The sequence below is a fragment of the Loxodonta africana genome, chromosome Y, assembly GCF_030014295.1.
Source record: "Loxodonta africana isolate mLoxAfr1 chromosome Y, mLoxAfr1.hap2, whole genome shotgun sequence".
NCBI classification, from domain to species: domain Eukaryota; kingdom Metazoa; phylum Chordata; class Mammalia; order Proboscidea; family Elephantidae; genus Loxodonta; species Loxodonta africana.
This window is the reverse complement of record NC_087370.1, coordinates 12889243-12908998: the sequence shown is the minus strand read 5'-3', so window position 1 is coordinate 12908998 and position 19756 is coordinate 12889243. Positions and strand designations below refer to the sequence as shown.

The following is a 19756-nucleotide window of genomic DNA, read 5'->3' as shown; positions in this document are numbered from 1 at the left end:
CTTTAAAATGATTCCATTTTTGGTTCTCTACATTGTTAAAAGCAATATCATGATTTAAAGTTTCAAGAACTATTTACATGGAGTAGATTTGGTATGAGATGAGCCTCCCTTTTGTGTGTAGTTCGGATGTGTATCTTACAATTGTAGTTTCCATGCATCCTCTAAAGATGCAGATATTTGCTTCTTATTATTAAAATAAAACTGATATACTTATTTAAAATAACTGTCTAATGAGTGAGATTGTATGATCCACGCTGCACATTTCTCCCCTTTAAAAATGGAAAATACAGATTAAGGAGTGGACTGGTTAATTGACTCCTGGTATTTCCAGTTGATTAATAATGTGATAATATTTCTTCTCTGGTTGCTTTATTTACATGGGTGGTTAACTTGACACAGCAAGTGAGATGGGAAATCGGTTTTCTCTACTCAGCCTTTAAACCCAGTCCTGCTCTAATTTAGTGCCTATACTATTGATACCAAGTCTAGGCAAGAACCTAGTTAGGTAGCTGTGAGTAAGTCACCAGCATCATCTTTAAAAATAAAAGATTGTACGTTTTCATTTTCTCAGCTGTATCATATAAACCTTCTCTCATCATATTTCATATTTAAGCCTTTTAAAGGCCTTGGAGAACCAAGGGAATTCAAGGCAAGCAAGGACAAGTGCAGTTTGTGATTAAGCTATTGTTTTGTGGAGAATTTGCCATTTCAGACACTAAAATGATTACTTGGTTTAAGAAAAGTAAGGGGATGGCTTTTAGGAAAACATGAATGATTGTGTATAAATAGTTACCCCTGGGGCTAAAAAATAGTTGCCAAATAATAATGTTTTATATTTTGAATCTTCTTACTGTTTCCTGGAAACCCTGGTGGTGTACTGGTTAAGAGATATGGCTGCTCACCAAAAGGTCAGCAGTTTGAATTTACACGCTCCTTGGAAACTCTATGGGCGGTTCTACTCTGTCCTGTAGGGTCCCTGTGAGTCAGAAGGAACACGACAGCAATGAGTTTGCTTTGTTTTGTTTTGTTTTTTTCACTCTTTCCCATTCATCTCCTCGGAAACCCTGGTGGCATAGTGGTTAAGTGCTACTCCTGCTAACCAAAAGTTCGGCTGTTCGAATCTGCCAGGTGCTCCTTGGAAACGCTATGGGGCAGTTCTACTCTGTCCTATAGGGTCACTATGAGTTGGAATCGACTCGACAGCAGTGGGTTTGGTTTTGGGTTTATTCACCTCCTCCTCCTATTAGCAGTAAAATGGATGTGAAGGTGGTTGTTTTTTGTCTTTAAAGCTCTCAGAAAAGTCTCTGGCTAAGTTGAGGTTGAAGAAGCCTTGTTGGCACAATGGGTAAGTGGTTGGCTGCTAACCAAGAGGTCTGAAGTCCTACCAGCAACTATGTTGTAGATAAAACATGGCAATCTGTCCCCATAAAGATTATAGCATAGGAAACTCTTTGGGGGAGTCCAACTCTTCTTATATGGTCACTATGAGTTGGAATTAATGGCACACAACAACAAAGTTGAGGTGGTCGGTTTTCAACTCTGACATTGGATATATTAATTTCACGTTTCTCACTTTTAATATATTTAAGGCAATTATTTAAATAAAGTGAAAGTATATTATTAAATTTAATTATTCTTTGATTTCTTCTAGTAGAAAATGACTCAGGTGTTGGTAGATCATTACCATTGGAGATCTGTTATCATCCATTCCCTAAAAGAAACTTGATCACTGTTTGCTCTGACATGACACAAAGAAGTCCGTAAATTGATGTTCAGATTCTCCAGGAGCTCTGACAATGTTTCCCTGAAATTCCCGAGGGTGTGACATCTCAGTGCATGTTACAGGTAGATTACTTACTAATTATAGTAATATTGAATTATCTTTCTCCTTATAGTTGGATTTGTGTTGGTAATGATTAGTTAAGTTTCTTGTGTGAAAAACAGAGAAAAGGGTGAAAGCATGTGGAAAAACAAAGTATTTCTCTCATATTTTACTTTTTGAATTTTTTTTTTGGGCGGGGGGGATTATACTATCAGTCCCTGAATTCTTAGAGTTAGATTTTGAATCTCAAATATGTTGTTATAACATCCTAAGCTGTAATTTTGAGCCTTATTTTAAGAAAATCTGTAGCTATTCCACTGCCTTTTTTTTTTTTTTGGTCTATGTAAGTCCTCCATAATACATACATTTAAGTTTAAAGCTTACTTTATTCAATGTATTAACATTTTCTTTGTTTCACTGTCATCATTGAATTAGTTCACCTGTGCCCAGTAAATGGGCAACGGAGAAACAGACTTAAAAGTCCCTTCATTGAGATCTTTATTAAGAAATTTGAACCAGTACTTCTAAGCCTGCGTGTGTGATCTGCCTCATATATGCAGTCAATATTGTTAGGTACTGTCAGGTCACTTCTGACTCAGAGAGACGCTATTCACAACAGAACCAAACGCTGCCAGGTCCTATCTCCTCCTCACAATTTTTGTTATGCTTAAGCCCATTGTTGCAGCCTCTGTGACAGCCCATCTCATTAACAGTCTTCGTCTTTTTCTCTTACCCCCTACTTTGCCAAGCATGATGTCCTTCTCCACGGACTGATGCCTCCTGACAACATGTCCAAAGTATCCTTGCTTCTAAGGAGCATTCTGGGCATACTTCTCCCACGACAGATTTGTTGTTGTTGAGTTTTTGCGGTACCATGAACATTGTAGAGATCAATGATCAGATTTGTTGTAGCCAAAACTTTTTCCCAGTCTGTAGGTTGTATTTTTACTCTTTTGGTGAAGTCTTTGGATGAGCATAAGTGTTTGATTTTTAGGAGCTCCCAGTTACCTAGTTTGTCTTCTGGTGTTTGGACATTTTTAGTAATGTTTTGTATAGTGTTTGTGCCATGTATTAGGGCTCATGACATTGTCTCTATTTTTTCTTCTATGATCTTTACCATTTTTTATTTTATATTTAGGTCTTTGATACACTTTGAGTTAGTTTTTGTGTGTGGTGTGCAATATGGGTCTTGTTTTCATTTTTTTGCAGTAGGATATCCAGTTATCCAGCACCGATTGTTAAAGAGACTGTCTTTTCCTTATTTAATAGACTTTGGATCTTTGTCTTGATTCTCAATTCTGTTCCATTGGTCTGTGTATCTGTTGTTGCATCAGTACCAGGCTGTTTTGACTACTTTCGCGGTATAATAGGTTCTGAAATCAGGGAGTGCAAAGACTCTCACTTTGTTCTTCTTTTTCAATAATGCTTTACTAATCTGGGGCCTCTTTCCCTTTCATATGAAGTTGGTGATTTGTTTCTCCATCTCATTAAAAAATGTCATTGGTATTTTGATTGGGATTGCATTGTATCTATAGATCGCTTTGGGTAGAATCGACATTTTTACAATGTTGGGTCTTCCTATCCTTGAGCAAGTATGTTTTTTACTTATGTAGGTCATTTTTGGCTTCTTGCAGTAGTGCCCTGTAATTATCGATCTTTGTATAGGTCTTTAACATATCTCGTTAGATTTATTCCTAAGTATCTTATCTTTTTGAGGGGCTATTATAAATGGTATTAATTTGGTGATTTCCTCTACGACATTCTCATTGTCGGAGTAGAGGAATCCAACTGATTTCCGCATGTTTATCTCGTATTGTAATACTTTTCTATTAATTTCAGTAGTTTTCTTGAGGATTCTTTACAGTTTTCTGTGTGTAAGATCATGTTACTTGCAAATAGAGGTACTTTTACTTTTTCCTTACCAGTCTGGATGCCCTTTATTTCTTCATCTTGACTAATTTCTCTGGCTAGGACCTCCAGCACAATGTTGAATAAGAGTGGTGATAAAGGGCATTCTTCTCAAGTTCCCATTCTTAAGTGGAATTCTTTCAGAGTCTCCATCTAGGATGATGTTGGTTGTTGGCTTTGTATAAATTCCTTTTGTTATACTGAGGCATTTCCCTTCTATTCCTATTTTGCTGAGAGTTTTTATCATCAATGGGTGTTGGACTTTGTCGAATGCCTTTTCTGCGTCAACTGATGAGATCGTTTGTTTCTTGTCTTTTGTTTTATTTATATGATGGATTACATCGATTGTTTTTCTAATTTTGAACCATCCCTGTATACCTGGTATGAATCCCACTTGGTCATGGTGAATTATTTTTTTTATATGTTATTGAATTTTATTGGCTAGAATTTTGTTGAGGAATTTTCTATGTAAGTTCATGAGGGATATAGGTCTGTAATTTTCTTCTGTGGTGTCTTTACCTGCAGCTGGTATCAAGACAATGCTGCCTTCATAGAAAGAGTTTGGGAGTGTTCCATCATTTTGTGTGCTCTGAAAGATATTTAGTATTAGTGGTGCTAACTCTTCTCTGAAAGTTTTGTAGAATCTTATAATGAACCCATCAGGGCCAGGGCAATTTTTTGTTCGGAGTGTTTTAATTACCTTTTCAGTGTCTTCTTTTATTATGGGTTTATTTAGTTGTTCTACCTCTTTTTTGTTAGTTTAGGTAGGTAGTATGTTTCTAGAGATTTGTCCACTTCTAGGTTTTCAGATTTGTTAGAGTGCAGTTTTTCATAGTATCTGATATGATTCTTTTAATTTCAGTTGGGTCTGTTATAATAGCACCCATCTCATTTCTTAGTTGGGTTACTTGTTTCCTCTCCTGTTTTTCTTTTGTCAGTTTGGCCAGTGGTTTATCAATTTTGTTAATCTTTTCAAAGAACCAGCTTTGGTCTTGTTAGCTCTTTCAGTTGTTTTTCTGTTCTCTATTTCATTTAATCCTGCTTCAATTTTTATTATTTTCATTCTTTTGGTGCCTGAGGGTTTCTTTCGTTGCTCTCTATTTGTTCAAGTTGTAGGGACAATTCTTTGAGTTTGCCCCTTCCTTCCTTCTGGATGTGTGCATTTATTGATATAAGTTGACCTCTGAGCACTGCTTTAGCTGTGTCCCAAAGTTTCTGATAGGAAGTGTTTTCATTCTCATTGGATTCTATAAATTTCTTTATTCTGCCATAATTTCTTCTATAACCTGATCATTTTTGAGCAAGGTGTCATTCAGTTTCCATGTGTTTGATTTTTTTCCCTGCTTTTTCTATTATTGATATCTATTTTTCTGGCTTTATATTCAGAGAAGGAAACCCTGGTGACGTAGTGGTTAAGTGCTATGGCTGCTAACCAGAGAGTCAGCAGTTTGAATCCTCCAGGTGCTCCTTAGAAACTCTATGGGGCAGTACTACTCTGTCCTGTAGGGTTGCTATGAGTTGGAATTGACTCGACAGCACTGGGATTGGTTTTTCGTTTTATGTTCAGAGAAGATGCTTTGTAATATTTCAATGTTTTGAATTTGGTTAAGGCTTACTTTATGACCTAATATGTTGTCTATTCTAGAGAATGTTCCATGTGCGTTGGGAGGTATACTTGTCTGCTGTTCCATGGAGTGTTCTGTATGTCTGTGAGGTCAAGTTGGTTGATTGTGGCATTTATACCTTCAGTGTCTTAACTGGGCTTCTTTCTGGATGTGTGTCCTTCACTGAAAGTGGTGTGTTGAAATCTCCTACTATTATTTTGGAGCTGTCTGCATAAGTATTTAATATGGTTATATCCTCCCGGTGTATTGTCCCTTTAATCATTATGTAGTGACCTTCCTTATCCTTTCTTGTGAATTTAACTTTAAAGCCTGTTTTTTCCAGAAATTAATATCCCTACTCCTGCCCTCTTTTGATTGTCATTTCCTTGGTATGTTTTTTCCATCATTTGAGTTTTAGTTTGTGTCTTTAAGTCTAAGGTGTGTCTCTTATAGATAGCATATAGTTAGATCTGGTTTTTTAACCATTCAGCAACTCTGTCTCTTTTTTAGCACATTTAGTCCATTTATATTCAGATAATTATTGATCAGTATGAGTTTAGTGCTGTCATTTTGATGTCTTTTTTTGTATGTTCCTGACAGTTTCTTTTTGTCACTTAGTTTTTCTTTATATATGGTCTTTTCCTTTTTCTCATTGCTGTTGATTTTGTTTTTGTTGAGCTTTTATGCTTTTCTTGTATTTTATTTTGATGAGTAGGATTGTTAGTTTCCTTTGTGGTTACCTTACTATTCGCTCCTATTTTTCTACGTTGAAACCAAACTTGTATCTCTGTATATTGCCTTGAGTTGCTCTCCTTATGAAAGATCTGTGGCTACATTTTTTAGTACCTATTTATTAAATTAATCTTTTACGTAATGTCATCGTTGTTTGTCTGTTTTGAGCATTTTTTTTTATCTTGATTTATTTTTGCAATTTCCCTGTCTGAGTTGATGTCTGGTTGTTCTGTCATGTGTTCTAGTCTTGGGTTGTTATCTGATGTTCCTGATTTTCTAACCAGAGGACTCCCTTTAGCATTTCTTGTAGATTTGGTTTGGTTTTTGCAAATTCCCTAAGTTCCTGTTTATCTGGTTATGTTCTAATTTTGCCTTCCTGTTTGAGAGACAGATTTGCTGGTATATGATTCTTGGCCGGAAGTTTCTTTCCTTCACTGCTTCATATGTCATCCCATTTCCTGCATGGTTTCAGCTGAGTAGTCCAAGCTTATTCTTATTGACCCTCCTTTGTAGGTGACTTTTCATTTACCCCTAGCCGCTCTTAAAACTCTTTATCTTTGGTTTTGGTACGTTTGATTATAATATGTGTTGATGATTTTCTTTTGGGATCTACCTTGTATGGGGTTAGGTTAACGTCTTCGATATATATCTTCTCATCTTTCATGATATCAGGGAAGCTTTCTGCCAACAAATCTTTAACAATTCTGTCTGCATTTTCTGTTATCCTCCCCATTCTGGTACTCCAATCAGTGGTAGGTTATTTCTCTTCATAGAGTCCCATTTTTTAAAATTCTTTTGTCTAATTTTTCTTTGAGTATATTGGTGCCAAGTGTTTCATCTTCAATATCACTAATGCTGACTTCCATTTCCTCAATTCTGCCCCTCTGACTTTCTGCTGAGTGGCCTAATTCTTAAGTTTTATTGTTAATTTTCTGAATTTGTGATTATTGTCTCTGTGGATTCTTGCAGCTTATTAAATTTTTCATTATGCTCTTGAATAACCTTCTTAATTTCTTCCACTGCTTTATCTGTGTTTTCCTTGACTTGTTCTGCTTTTTGCCTAATTCCCACCTGATCTCTTGGAGAGTTCTGTATATTAATCTTTTGTAGTCTCCTCTGGTAAATCTAGGGATATCTCTTCATTCAGAAGATTCCCTGATTCTTTGTTTTGGGAGCTTGTTGAACCAATCACTGTCTGCCTCTTTGTGTGATTTAAGACTGACTCTTGTCTCCAGGCCATCAATAAGTTATTATATTTATTTATTTTATGTTTACTTACTGTGTCCTAGCTTCTTGCTTTATTTTGTTTTGATATGCCCACATAGGCTGCTTGAGTGAGCTAGTTTGATTGTTGGTGCCTTTGAAGCTCTAATATGCTATCACCAGATGGCTACGGTTGTCACCAGGTATATGACCCAGGAGTCCATTCACTTTTCTTATGTGGATTCAGCTTAGGTGTCCAGGTAGTCAGTCACTAAGTGTGTGGTGCAGGCTCTCACCTACAGTCTTAAAGGAGCAGGGGCAATTGGCGTAGGCACAGGTATCTAGCTGTAGCCTGCAGTCAGGCTTTGAGCAAGGCAGGGGTTGACAACCATCCCTCAAGTGTCTGTGAGGAAAGCACCTCCCTGTTCCTTAGAGTGCACATGTGGGCAAGCTCTGCAGCTGGACCATAGGCACCTAGTTCTTTTGGCATTATTTATTCTTGGACCCTGTAGGGGGTGGCTAGGTGGTGTGGGTGGAGCCACCAGTCCTCAGTCCCCTGATGTGGGTAGGTGAGGACCCCGCTTAATAATCAGAGCAGTGTCAAGCATCAAAAACCCGCCTGTCTACAACACAGCTGAAATAGTTCAAGTCAGACCTCACGCACATATACTGTTACACTGCCAAGGAGGGCCTAAGATATTGAAAGGGGCCCACACAAGTCCATTTAGGAGTGAAAGGTATTAAAAAGTCCATGTGAATGTTGCTTTTGGATATTGCCTGTTTTGACTAGAAATTTCATTTTAATTATTTTCTCCTTTTGTGGTTTCACAAAAGTGGTTTCACATTTTCTTTTTTTCCACTTAGCTTTTCTTTATATATTGTCTTTTCCTGTTTCCATTTCTGTTGATTTTTGTTGTTGTTGTGACTTTACGCTTTTCTTGTGTTTTATTTTGATGACTAGGATTGTTAGTCTCCTTTGTGGTTACCTTGTTATTCATCCCTATTTTTCTACGTTTAAAGTGTGGTAATTTTCATGTCTATTATATATTAATGATGAATATTACTTATACATATGTAATGCAACCAGTATACTGAATCCAAGATTAGTCCAACATTCTCATTTGTTGAAAGGCAACAATATACATTTAGTCAGAAAACTTGTAGCTGAGTCACAGTGTTCATTAGTAGGTACTCAGATGTTTGTACGTTTCTGTAGTAGTAGTGAAAATACTGATTATGTGAGCTTTTATAATGAGTGACTTTGAACCTTTTTTTTTTTTTGTTACACAAACTCTATACTGTGTTTGTAAGGATTGAGTTTCCATTACTCAAGCAAAGTGTAAATTTCACTCTTAGGACACTTGAATTTTGCCAATGGTATGTTTGCCATTTTTCTTTCCCAAATAACAGCAATCTTGATGCCTGTTGCCAAGCTGTTTCCCAGGAGAGTGACAAATACATATATAGGGAATACCATAGTTCAAGTGACGGTGCAATGAATACAAATCATCTTTTACATATTAACTTGGGTATCCATTCTCCTAGTAGTTTTACCCAGAAGATAGAGCTCAACTTAATAGTGGTAAGACACTGCTGAATAGTTCAAGTGCTGAATATGTTAATCCAGGACATACAGCAGGTAAACAGCTGATAAATTTAGTTCAGGAACCACACTCAGCTCCAGCTATTGTGACTATTACTCCTAACTGCAGTTTATTTTTTATGAATGAACAGTATAGAAGTGCTGCTACTCCTCATCCACAGCCATATTTTATGCAAACAGGAATGAATTTATCTGCTATGCAAGGACATTCTCCACCGCCACCATGTCCTTCCTGCATGCAAATAGCTCAGTCTGGAACAAATCCAATTACTGCAACAGTATCCCAAAACTCCCACCTAGACAGATTTTATCAAGAGGTTTACAAAATCTTCCACAAATTCCAAGTAATACCTGTTTGTCTCCTGCTTCTTTTTATATTACACAGACATCTCTACATTCAAGAGGAAGACAAATACCTCAAAGTACGCCTCAGCAGCCCTTACCCCATGGCCCAGAGCCTTGTTTTAGTTACCATCCTTTACCTGTTTATGCATATCAGTAGAACTATCAACCTTCTCAGAATTCTCCCAAACAACAGCATATTCCTCAATCAGCTTATCACTCAATAGCTTCTCAATGTTTTTCACCCTTTAGCTCTGCACAGCATTAAATGTAACCTTCCCTGTTGCATCACCAGAGTTCCCACATCTTTATGCTACCTAGTCCTTCAGCTAGTCTAATCCATTTATATCGAAAAGGGCCTCCTAGCTATCAGAAACAGAGAAGCCATTCAGTAGTTTATCTTCCATACACGGCATCTAGCTCACCCAAAGTTTCCATGAAGAAGATAGAAATCACAGTTGACCACCCTCAAATATCTGGGACAGCAAATAGTAGGAGTCCTTCACCCATCAGGGGTCAACAAACCCCACAGGATCAGTACTCACTGTACACAACCACTATGGCACTTTCAAGCTGTCCAAGAGGGCTGTCTAGTCAACCAAAACCATTATGTCATGTTAATACCATGCACATTATGTATACACAGCCACCTGGACTTTCATCTGCTCTACCACCATCTGCAATGATACCAAACCCATCTACAGTTTTAAAAATTACAGTAGGACATGGAACAACTGAAAATCTCTTAAATTTAGGGAAACGAAGAGTACTCTACAGCACCAGAATCTATTCTGCCAATTTTAGTAACACCAGGCCCTGTGGGAGGAAAGGAAAGCCACAAGCCCCAGAGGAATTCTTGTTCTGCATCAGATGACTATGCTTACACACAACATAAATGTTCACTATTAAACGAAATTTTATAGTGAGGTGGCAGCCTCCTATACAAAATAAAATAATTTATATTAACAGTTTAGTTATAATTAAGTGTTCAGTGTTTATTAAATGTTGGCCAACAGAATTGCTATTAGTAATACAATTAGTTCGTCAGAGTCATCTATATTTTTTACCTATGTACCTATATTACCTATGTACAGAGGCATCTACCTTTTTATTGTGAAAGCACCAGCATGAAAATGAGAAGAAAATTCAGACAAGTAAAAAGTATATTGTCAAAAGTAGACTGCAGGGGTAGGGGAAGATAAGTTCTTAGAGGGAGTCATTGATCAAAGTGAAAGATTTTGTATCTTTTCTAAAGAGGATGACCTGAGGGAGTAATAGTATTTATAACTATTATATATTTTAAGATGTGGAATTAATAACGAAGATCATTGTTAGATTAGTTAACAGTAGACCTAACTAAATATAAAGGAGGAGATATATTTTAAAAGTGTATTCAGATTCTTTCAGGATAACTGAGAATTTATTATTTCACTATTTAAGAAGAAAAATAATTTCTACTGTAATTCAATGTGCCTAGAATTGAGCCTGTTTAAAATAGACACAAGTGTAAAGAGAATTCTAGGGAAACTAAAGACAACAGAACAGGGCAGATGTATAAATGATGTCATTTAATTATAAGAGCTAAATTATAGCAGGAATAAAAGTCAACCAAATATGAGTATTTTATACATTAGTGATGTTTACTGAAATTTCAAAGTCACTTGTTCAATATTATTTTCTGTAATGACTTTATCTGTAATGCTGTAACCTTGCTGTTAACATCAGTGAGCAAGGATGGAGAGGTTAACAATGCAATTGAAACTTGAGAAAGAGGAGCTAGGACAGTTGAATGCTGAAGTTAACCATATGGAGCATGATCTGATGCAGAGATGACTCAGAAGGGTCACCTGCAACACTGCAATTCTAAAGGTAAGTAATCTGTTAGGATATGTTGATTAAAATGTGAGGAAATTAGCTCCCCAGGTCATTTGTTTGTCTTTTAAGATTTGCCCCTAGAATGGTGATTAAAAACAATGGATGAATGGCTGTTGCCTTCAATCCTTCTCTCTCTCTCTTTAAAACATTTTTTGTGCGAACAGTGACATCAGTTACTTTAGCTATGTTATATAACTATCACCAAGAGGTGTTGCCAGATTTTTATCATGATGAACAGAAACTTAATGCTTCCTAAATATTCACTCCCCTTGTTCCCCTCCCTTCCACCTGGTAAGCACTAGTAATAAACTTTGATCTGTATACATTTGTGTATCTAGATATTTTATATAAATGATATCATAAAATATGTGTCCTTTTATGATTGACTTCACTCATCATGTTTTCAGGTTTCATCTATGCTGTAACTCGCATCCAGGCTTTGTTTCTCTTTATGGCTTGTAGTATTCCCATTGTATGTATAAGCCATCTTTTAGTTTTTTTAATTGATCCATCTGTTGCTGGACATCTGGGTTTTTTCTACCTTTTGGCAATGGTGAATACTGGTGCAGTGTACTTTGATTTACATCTTTACGCATTGCTGTTTTCAGATCTCTTGGATATAAACCTAAGAGTGGAGCTCCTGGGTCATATGGTAGTTCTATGTTTAATTTTTTGAGGAACTGCCTGTTTCCACAGTTGTGCCATTGTGCCTTCTCACTGGTAGTGGATAAGTGTTCCAAAATCTCTATATCATTCCCAATATTTGTTTTATTTATTTATTTATTTATTTTTGTTGTTTGTTTTACCTTAGCCATCTCGATGGGGGTGAAGATGTGTCTCACTCTGGTTTTGATTTGCATTTTTTAATGGCTAATGATGTTAAGCATCTTTTCATGTGCTTCTTGGCCATTTGTAGTTTTTTTTTTTTTTGATGAAATATGTGTTCATATTCTTAGCCCTTTTCTTTTTTTAAATGGGTCGATTGTCTTTTTCTTCTTAATTTGTAAGAATTCTTTACAAATTGTGGATATTAAACTCTTATCCAATATATGGTTTCCAGAAATTTTCTTCCTTTCTATAGGTTGTCTTTTCAGTTTGTCATTACAGTCCCTTATGGAGCAAAAGTTTTTGAATTTGATGAAGTTCAGCGTATCTACTTTGTATTTTTTTGTGCTATTTGTCTGAGAATCCATTGTTAAAAACTAATTACTAAAACCGTACCCCTATATTTTCTTTTAGCAGTTTTATGGTTTTAGTTCTTACTGTAAAGTCCTTGATCCACTTTGAGTTAATTTTCATGTATGGTGTAAGGTATGAATCCACCTTTATTCTTTTGCATATAGATATCCAGTTGCCCCAGCACCATTTGTTAAAAAGGCTATCCTTCCCATAAAATATTTTTTAAAAAATCAATTGACTGTATATCTATGAGTTTATTTCTGGATTCTGAACTCTATTTCATTGATGTAAGTATCTATTAATACCAGACTGTTTTTATAATGGTAGTTTTATGGTATATATTTTTTGAAATTGTGAAGTATGTATTACATGTTTTGTTGTTCCTTTTCAAGATTGCCTTGGCTATACAGAGCTACTTGAAAATAAATATAGGATAGTGTCATCTGTTAAAAGAGATGACTGTATATTTTTTTCTGATTTGGATACCTTATATTTCTTTTTCTTGCTTTACTGCTCTGGTCAGGATTTTCAATACAGTATTTAATAGTAGTGGTGAGAGTAGGCATCTTTGTCTTGTTCCCAATTTCAGGGAGAAACCTCTCTTTCTCTGTTGAGTATAATTTTGGCTGTTGGTTTTTCTTAAATGCCATTAGTCATGTTGAGGAACTTCCCTTTTGTTCTTGCGAGTTTTTATCAAGAAAGCGTGTTGGATTTTTTTAGATGCTTTTTTATATCAATTGAGATGATTATGTGGTTCTTTTCCTTTGTTCTGTTGATGTGGTGTATTACATTGATTGATTTTCTAGTGTTGAAACATCCTCACATTCCTTGAATAAATCCCATTAGGTCATGGTGTCTTATCCTTTTAATATGCTGCTGGATTAAATGTGCCAGTATTTTGTTGAGGATTTTTTTGTCTTTATTTGTAGGGGGAAGTCCCTAAGTGTCACAAAATGTCTGTACTCAACTTTTAACTGAAAGATTGGCGTTTGGAACTTAGCCAGCAGTGCTGCAGAAAAAGGTCCTGGGTAATCTGCTCCCATGAAGATGACAGTCAAGAAAATCCTACAGAGCTTCGTTCTACTCTGTAACGCCTGGGGTCACCATGGGTTAGAATCTACTTGAAGGCAACAGGTTTGGTTTTGGGTTTATACATAAAGGATCTTGATCTGTAGTTTTCTTGTGGTACCTTTGCCTGGCTTTAGTATTATGATAATATTGCCTTCACAGAATGAGTTCGGCAAAGTTTCTTCCTCTACTTTTTGGGAAAGTTGAGCAGGATCCTTTAAATATTTGGTAGAATTCACCAATGAAGCCATCTGGTCCTGGATTTTTTTCTTGTTTGGAGATTTTGATTACTCATCGTCTCTTCATTTGTTACGTGTATGTTCAGATTTTCCATTTCTTCCTGAGTCAGTTTACACAGAATTTGTGTTTCTAGGAATTTGTCCTTTGTATCTAAGTTATCTAGTTGACATTACAATTGTTCATAGTATTCTGTTATGATCTCTTTTTCTTTCTGGGCAGTTGTAATTTCTCTACTTTCATTTCCTATTTTAATTATTGTGATATTCTCTATTTCTTTGTCAGTCTAACTATACATTTGTTAATTTCATTGATCTTTTAAAAGGCTCAACTTTGGGTTTTGTTAATTCTCTCTACTATTTTTCTATTCTCTTGTTTCATTTATTTCTCCTTTAATCATTTTTATTTCCTTCTTCCTGGTAGAGTTAGGCTCAATTTTCACTACTTTTCTGGCTGCTTTGGTTGTACACTTATACTGTTGACTTGAGACCTTTTGTTATCTTTAATATAGGCATTTATTACTATAAATGTTCCTCTGAGCACTGGCTTCGCTGTATCTCATAGTTTTGGGTATGATATATTTTTATCTTCATTTGACCTCAAATATTTATTTCTGTCTTGATTTCTTCCTTGACATATTGTTTAACCGTGTGTTGGTTAATTTCCATGAATTTGTCTGTTTTCTATTAATTTCTAGTTGTATTCTTTTGTGGCAAGAATAAAAATTTTGTATGATTCCATCTTTGAAATTTCCTGAGATTTTTTTTGTGACCTACATATGATCTATCCTAGAGAATGGTCCGTGGGAACTGGAAACAAATATGCATTGTTTGGTTATTGGTTAGAGTGTTCTATGTATGTCTGTTAGGTTTATTTGTTTTATAGTGTTGTTTAAGTCCTCTGTTTCCTTATTCATTTTCTTTTCAGGTGGTCTGTGCATTATCAAAAGTGGTATATTGAAATCTCCAGCTATTATCAGAGACCTGTCTATTTCTCCATTCAGTTCTTCAGTGTTTGCTTTATGTAGTTAGGGGCTCCAGTGTTAGGTGCCTATATAGGTATAATTAATGTGTCTTCTCGATAAATTAATCATTTTATCTTTATATGATATCCATATTTTCTTCTCTCTTTTTAAAAAAATATTACAGTTAATTTTATAACTAGGAAAATGGACATTTTATGTATTTATGTTTTGCTGCTCGATAAGATTTTTGGTCACAAGAGAACAATAATTATTTTTATAGGGTATAAAATTCCATAAATAGGAATTAACCTACACTTGTTAAAATTAGAAGGCTATCTTTCATATATTTTTCACTGTAAAAATAAAGATAACACATTTGCTAATTCAGCATCTTTCACATGTACAAGTCATTGACACCAGTTGTATCATTCATATCATATGGCCATCAGTAATATTTGCTGTAAAAATTTTCATCAACATATACAGAAACTCAGTGCTTCCTGAACAATGATTCCCCCTTTTCATACTCCTTTCACCCCTGAGAAGCACAATTAAACTTTGATTTTTATAAATTTGCCTATTCTGAGTACTTTATGTAAGTGAGGTCATAAAAAATTTTACTTTTGTCATTAACTTACTTCACTCAACATAATAGTTCCAAGATTCATACATGTATTACCATAAATCAGGACTTCATTTCTATGGCTAAGTAATAGTCCATTGTTTGTATATACCCCATTTTATTTATCCATTCATCTATTGATGGGTATTTGACTTGTTTCCACCTTTTAGCTGTTAATAGTGCTGCAGTAAATATTGGTGTACATATCTGTTGCGTTGCTGCTTTCAAGTCTCTAGGGTATATACCTAAGAGTAGAATTGCTTGGTCTATGTTTAACTTTTTGAGGAACTGTCAGTTTTCCACAGCGGCTGTACCATTTTGCATTTCCACCAGCAATGGATGAGAGTTTAAGTTTCTCCACATCCTTGCCAACATTTGTTGTTTTTTGTTTTGTTTTTTATCTTAACCATCCTAGTGAGGGTTCTGTGGTATCTCACTGTGGTTTTGATTTGCCTTTCTCTGATGGCTATGGAGTTGAGCATCCTTTCACATGTTTTGTTGGCCGTTTGTATATCCTCTTTGGTGAAGTATCTATTCGGGTCGTTTGCCTATTTTTTGATTGTTATCTTTTCCTTTTTAAGTTGTAAGAGTACTTTATTCATTAAGGATGTTAAAACATATCTGATAAATGGTTTCCAAACTTTACCTCCCTGTGTAGGTTGTGTCTTCACTTAGTTAATAAGATCCACTGATGTACTCAAGTTTTTAATTTTTATGGTGTTCCACTTATCTATTTCATCTACTTTGCTTATGTAGTGTCATACCTAAGAATTTGTTGCTAAGGCTAGGTTCTGAGGCATTCTGAAAGTATTATTTCATTAATAAAAATTAGTTCAAAGCTGCCTCCTATGAGGTAAGGTTAAACATATCCCAGGTTTCCAACTTCTACAAGCTGTTGTACCACTCCATCATCTCTGACATCAGTAACTTTCCCTCCACTCACCTGTTTCCCTTTCTCTGTATTCAGTTTGGTATTCTTCTTCAGTGTCTCACAGAACTTATGAACTGTTCCTCTAGCAATATGGCTTATTAGGGAAGTAAAATGCTATAACTTGGGAACAGGATCATCTTAGAAAAAACAGGAACAGGATCAACTTGAAAGTAACAAGCTACAACTCAGATTCAGCATCAAGGCAAGGTTTAGAAAACTTGTGAGAACACATTTCTCCTTCCTTTAGTGTAGGACAGTTCTCTCAACCACGTACATCCACTCTTGAGTGTGTGCACCCGTTTCAAGACAAGCATCCTCGTGGCTCCCTTAATAGGCCTTCCCTTGGCCCCTCAGTACAGGCCTCCTTTGACCATCAAATTCCCATTTCCACTCGAATGTGCACATCTACTTTTGGCTGTTCACTCCCCCTCCCATTCTTGCACAAGCTTGGGCTCTCTCTCAGGCCTCTAGCCATCTTCAGTGTTACAAAGCTTGACCTGTGTTACAGCACTTTTAGTGCCACTGGCAATCCTTCTGTCTGAAGGTGCTCAGCTTACTCTCCCCTGCTTTTCTCTTCTTGTCTTGCTTCTCCTCTGTGCCTCTGAACATGTGTGTGGTGTTGGCTCATTATATAGGTAAGTGATTCAGTCCTGTTGGGAGGATTTTCAAGCCACTGTTTGCATAATAAATGACCAATCCCACTGGTACTTCCCTAATAACCATATTACTGGAAACAAACAAACAAAAAAAAAAAAACCAAACCTGCTGCCATAGAGTTAATTCCTACTCACAGCAGCATAGTGGTTAAGTGCTATGGCTGCTAACCAAAAGGTCAGCAGTTCGCATCTACCAGGTGCTCCTTGGAAACTCTATGGGGCAGTTCTACTCTGCCCTATAGGATCACTATGAGTGATATGAGATATCACTGTAAGTATAGTTCATAAGTTCTGTGAGACTTTGCAGCAAATTACCTGGAAAAGGACATCATGCTTGGTAGAGGCCTACTGAAAAAAAGACCCTCAATGAGATGGATTGACACAGTGGCTGCAACAGTGGGCTCAAACATAGTAATGAGTGTGAGGATGGTGCAGGACTGAGCAGTGTTTCCATCTCCTGTAATAAAGTCACTAGGAGTCAGAACTGACTCACCAGCACCTACACAAAAACAACAACAGTCCTCTTCCTGTTCCTTTGCAAGTGGCTGTATCTATTTCCATAATAATTGACGTTTTCTGTGTGCAGGGGCTGGCTGCTTCCCTAAGCAAAAGTAATAAGCTTCTCCAAAATTTGAGGCATCTGTAACAAGGGCAACCATAACAACTCCTCAGGGCCCAGGGTCCAGGGAAAAATCTCCCAAGCTGTTTTTGTTTTGTTTGTTTTTATCCCTTTCTCACAGAACCAAGGCAAAAGACCATATGAAGGAACTCACTTCTTTACAGACCGCCTGCTAGTCTTGGCCCTTGGTCTTTTCACATAATAACATTCAGAGGGTTATTTCTCCCTCCTTGTATATTTTACCACAAATATTACAATTTTAGCTCAAATCAATCATTAACAGTTTGTCCACTGGTATCATAAAAAGTCCTCTACAAATGAGGTAATCTTGTTCATCCCATTGAAAAACAGTTTTGTTTTTTTTTAATTTTTTAATGGTTTTATGGATTGGACCCAACAGTAGTCCCAGATACGGAACATGCATTCTTCAAAACCTGAATAAACCAACCAAGTGTTTGGCCTCATGCTTAGTCTTGGGGCTAAGTAGTGACAGGAACTTAAGCTTGATTGTCCGCATAATGTCACAGATGGCCTCTGCACAAGTTGTTCCCAAGAATTTCACAGTTTGGGCGCGGCTCTAGATTTTTGCTGAAATTTCTGAGCAGCCTCTGTTGGTCATGTGGGCCACCATTGTTTAAATCAACTCTAGCCTTATCTTTGATGTTTGATATTAATATATCATCAATACAAAGTATCAAGATCTGCACCAAGTCCACGTTCCTTCTAACCAAACTGTGACAGTAACCCGTTGAATTCAAATAACCCTGTGGCAATACAGTTAAAGTAAATTGGAATCCTTCCTGCATGAAAGCAAAGTGTAGCTGGCTGTTTTTTTTTTTTTTGAGACGGATAAAGAAAAAGGCATATGCAACTGAGTCACTGTCTCCTTTAGCCCTGCTGTCTTTTATGCACTATTGATACCATGTCTGGGACAGCTGAGGTCACTGTTAGCACTACGTGATTTAGGCCTCAGCAGCCTACTGACAGCTTCATGAGCCATCTGCCTTTTTCACGGGCCATAGAGGGTGTAATACAGAGTATCTCTTAGTACCAGTACTCCAGCCAGTAGCATATCCTTAATCAAAGCAATAATCTCCCTTCATCCACTGGGTATTTAATGCTGTTTCAAATTAATAGCCTGAGTGGGTTTAAGCAATTCTAATGGTTCCCATTAGCATGTCTAGTCAAAACTGGCCTAAGGTAAGCCATACTTACTTTCAGTTTCACAATATCTAGTGGTGGAGTACTTCCAATAAGACATAATATCCAAGTAAATACATTCAGGTGAGTGAGATGCAACCATACATATAGAGTGTATTTAAGTCTTCCAAGTCTCATCCAAACATTCACCTTAACCCCATCAAATGCTGCATACCCATATCCCCCCAGTCTAACCTTAGGCCCCTTCAAGATTTTATTGACATTAAAGTACATTGGACTCCCGTGTCAAGGAGCACCATGAAGTTTTTTCTCCACCCACACACCATTTCCCTCACACATCTGCGTGTGGCCTGGTTCCCATGTTACAGGCTGGACCAGAAGACCCTGGCCTCTTCTTAATCCTTATCTTGATTGACCACCTGAGTGTCTGCTTCAGATGATCTCAGGTAGGCGTTCTCATCATTAATTTCCTCCTGAATAGGGTGAATAGAAAGGGCCTGTTTAGGTCTTTTAACATTGGGGGACCAGCAGAAGTTTTGATGGGTACACCCAACCACCTGTAGTGCCACCTTAGAACTTTTGTCTTAACTTTATCAACGTCTGCTATTTTTGTCCCACTTTTTAGTAACCATTTTAAAATCTTCACCCTGCTGGTGTGAGTTATTTCCCCATTGCCTCTCCCCATTCTCTTATGAATCACTTTTGCATTTGTGTGTGCATGTGTGTGTGTGTGTAAGACCCAGGAGGAAAACTGCACAAACACATATGACAAGCCTTCCCAGATTTTTATTTGTCTTGCAGTGGCAAGGTTACATGGGATGCCCATGTCACAGGGATCCCCTTGATCATTGTATTTACCATAACCTGTGTAAGGAGAAAGTTCAATAAATGGATATCCTGACCCCCATAAAGCCAATCCAGCATGCCTGGGATAAGGAGCATATTAGCTGCTTCCTTGGAGTGTTCCATTTGGTATTTATAAAGGAAGAGAGGCCGTTACCTTTCTCAGGGTAAACAAACTTCACCACAGATTTTATGTACTCATGGCTGACTGTCCCCTCCAGGATAACTTGATGTGTAACTGGATCTTGTATCATCTTTGAGACTGTTTCATACTGAGTTGTGGATCTTGCATCAACCAAAACATACTCTTACACTCTGCAACTATCAAAACTAAACACGCTGCTCCTAAATTAGTCACTCTCACAATCCATTTTAGTAACTTTTCCT

At 36.8% G+C, this 19756-nt stretch overlaps 1 pseudogene; it reads left to right on the top strand.

Moving 5' to 3' along the window:
- The first annotated feature begins 1743 nt into the window (after positions 1–1743).
- Positions 1744–19756, top strand: part of LOC135229044 (TGF-beta-activated kinase 1 and MAP3K7-binding protein 3-like) — a 69418-nt pseudogene continuing 51405 nt past the window's right edge.